The sequence below is a fragment of the Phallusia mammillata genome, chromosome 6, assembly GCF_965637545.1.
Source record: "Phallusia mammillata chromosome 6, kaPhaMamm4.hap1.1, whole genome shotgun sequence".
Taxonomy (NCBI): Eukaryota; Metazoa; Chordata; class Ascidiacea; order Phlebobranchia; family Ascidiidae; genus Phallusia; species Phallusia mammillata.
In genome coordinates this window covers 22355760-22358259 of record NC_137257.1, presented here as the reverse complement: position 1 = coordinate 22358259, position 2500 = coordinate 22355760, and the positions used below count along the sequence as shown (strand labels likewise).

Genomic DNA, 2500 nt, shown 5'->3' with positions numbered 1-2500 from the left:
ACCGAAGCGAATTCTTTACGCCACAATTCCGAGCGCCTCGAGAGCACGCGGATTCGGCGATGGGCACATCCCGCTTCACTCGCCGTTACTGAGGGAATCCTCGTTAGTTTCTTTTCCTCCGCTTAGTAATATGCTTAAATTCAGCGGGTAACCTCGTCCGACCTCAGGCCGAAAATTGGAGCCCAGCTCCAGGCGTTCGTCGACGACCAGCCTACCGCGGCGGCGGGCGTTCTGCGACGGGCATTAGACGGCGGGCGCTTGACTGGCAGGGCGAGCTCGCGAGCCGCAGTCCTCTTCGAGGCCGACTCGCGAGACTCGCTCGCCTGCGTCGCCGTGCCGCGTCGCAACCCAAATTGCACGCAGAAGGCAGTTCGTGCTGTCATAAGCGGGACGACCAGCGCGCCCGTACGGACCGCCAGCCGACACCGCACCAGCCCGACGCGGCTTCTCCTTTTTAGGGGAGACAAACCGCGCGGGAGCGTTTGAAACGCGACCCTGAGGCGGGCGCGGCTCCGGGATTGACCCGACGCCGCAATTTGCGTTCAGAACGTCGATGCTCAATGTGTCCTGCAATTCACATTAATTCACGCAGCTAGCTGCGTCCTTCATCGACTCGCGAGCCGAGTGATCCACCGCCAAGAGCCCTCGATTGACATTTGTTCTGCACTGCGCCGCGCACAATGTGGTAGCATTCGAAAATTACTGGCGCCGAGCGGTCGACCCGACCTAGTCGGTTCGCCGACGCATGAAGCCGGCTTCGCGGAGCTGGCACTCGGCGCGCAATTTACCAGGTGACCGGTGGCGTTGGGATCCCGGCAGCAGCCGGGGCACCTTCGCCGTTCGGGCGGTCGCGCACGCGCGCACATTGGAGTGACGCACGTGCGGTCGCAGCCGTTTCTCGAGCCTCGCCTCGACCGTTGTGCGCTGACGCCCAACGTCGACCGTTAATGATCCTTCCGCAGGTTCACCTACGGAAACCTTGTTACGACTTTTACTTCCTCTAAATGATCAAGTTAGATCGTCTTCTCGGACACCGGCCCGGCCGTTGCCGACCGCGCCAGGTCCAATCGGAGGACCTCACTAAACCATTCAATCGGTAGTAGCGACGGGCGGTGTGTAGAAAGGGCAGGGACGTAATCAACGCGAGCTGATGACTCGCGCTTACTGGGCATTCCTCGTTCAAGGGAAACAATTGCAATTCCCTATCCCTAGCACGACCGGGGTTCAGCGGGTTACCCGGACCTTTCGGCCAAGGCGAGCACACGCTGATCCGGTCAGTGTAGCGCGCGTGCGGCCCCGAACATCTAAGGGCATCACAGACCTGTTATTGCTCAATCTCGTGTGGCTAAACGCCACTAGTCCCTCTAAGAAGTTAAACGCCGACCGATCGGGTCGCGTAACTAGTTAGCAAGCCAGAGTCTCGTTCGTTATCGGAATTAACCAGACAAATCGCTCCACCAACTAAGAACGGCCATGCACCACCACCCACAGAATCAAGAAAGAGCTCTCAATCTGTCAATCCTCACTGTGTCCGGGCCGGGTGAGATTCCCCGTGTTGAGTCAAATTAAGCCGCAGGCTCCACGCCTGGTGGTGCCCTTCCGTCAATTCCTTTAAGTTTCAGCTTTGCAACCATACTTCCCCCGGAACCCAAAGACTTTGGTTTCCCGCAAGCTGCCGGGGAGGTCGTCAAACTAACGCCCCCCGATCGCTGGTTGGCATCGTTTATAGTCAGAACTAGGACGGTATCTGATCGTCTTCGAACCTCTGACTTTCGCTCTTGATTAAAGAAAACATTCTTGGCAAATGCTTTCGCAGTCGCTCGTCTTGCGCCGATCCAAGAATTTCACCTCTAGCGGCACAGTACGAATGCCCCCGTCCGTCCCTCTTAATCATTACCTCGCGCTCCGAAAACCAACAAAATAGAACCGAGGTCCTATTCCATTATTCCATGCACCATTATTCAGGCGAGCCGCCTGCTTTGAACACTCTAATTTTTTCAAAGTAAACGTCCCGGCCGCCGCCGACACTCAGTCAAGGGCACCGGCGGAGCGCCGGGGGTGAGGGCCAGGTGCGGCCAGTGCACGCCTTGCGACGGACCGGCCGCCTGCGCCCAAGATCCAACTACGAGCTTTTTAACCGCAACAACTTAAATATACACTTTTGGAGCTGGAATTACCGCGGCTGCTGGCACCAGACTTGCCCTCCAATGGATACTCGTTAAAGGTTTTAAAGTGTGCTCATTCCAATTACAGGGCCTCGTTTAGAGTCCTGTATTGTTATTTTTCGTCACTACCTCCCCGCGTCGGGAATGGGTAATTTGCGCGCCTGCTGCCTTCCTTGGATGTGGTAGCCGTTTCTCAGGCTCCCTCTCCGGAATCGAACCCTGATTCCCCGTCACCCGTAAGAACCTCGGTAGGCCGATACCCTACCGACGAAAGTTGATAGGGCAGACACTTGAATGATCCGTCGCCGGTGCGAGACCGTGCGATCCGCTGAGTT

At 57.3% G+C, this 2500-nt stretch overlaps 2 non-coding genes and 1 pseudogene across 2 annotated transcripts in view; all 3 read right to left on the bottom strand.

Annotated features, from left to right (window-relative positions):
- Nucleotides 1-171, bottom strand: part of LOC145234939 (large subunit ribosomal RNA) — a 5836-nt pseudogene extending 5665 nt beyond the window's left edge.
- Nucleotides 172-490: 319 nt separating this feature from the next.
- LOC145234983 (5.8S ribosomal RNA) lies at nt 491-644 on the bottom strand. Its single transcript, XR_013861497.1, has one exon. It is a non-coding gene; the product is annotated as a 5.8S ribosomal RNA (ribosomal RNA).
- A 301-nt stretch (nt 645-945) lies between these two features.
- Nucleotides 946-2500, bottom strand: part of LOC145235417 (small subunit ribosomal RNA) — a 1824-nt gene continuing 269 nt past the window's right edge. The window contains exon 1 of the ribosomal RNA XR_013861914.1: nt 946-2500. This exon is cut by the window's right edge and continues 269 nt beyond it. This is a non-coding gene — a ribosomal RNA (small subunit ribosomal RNA).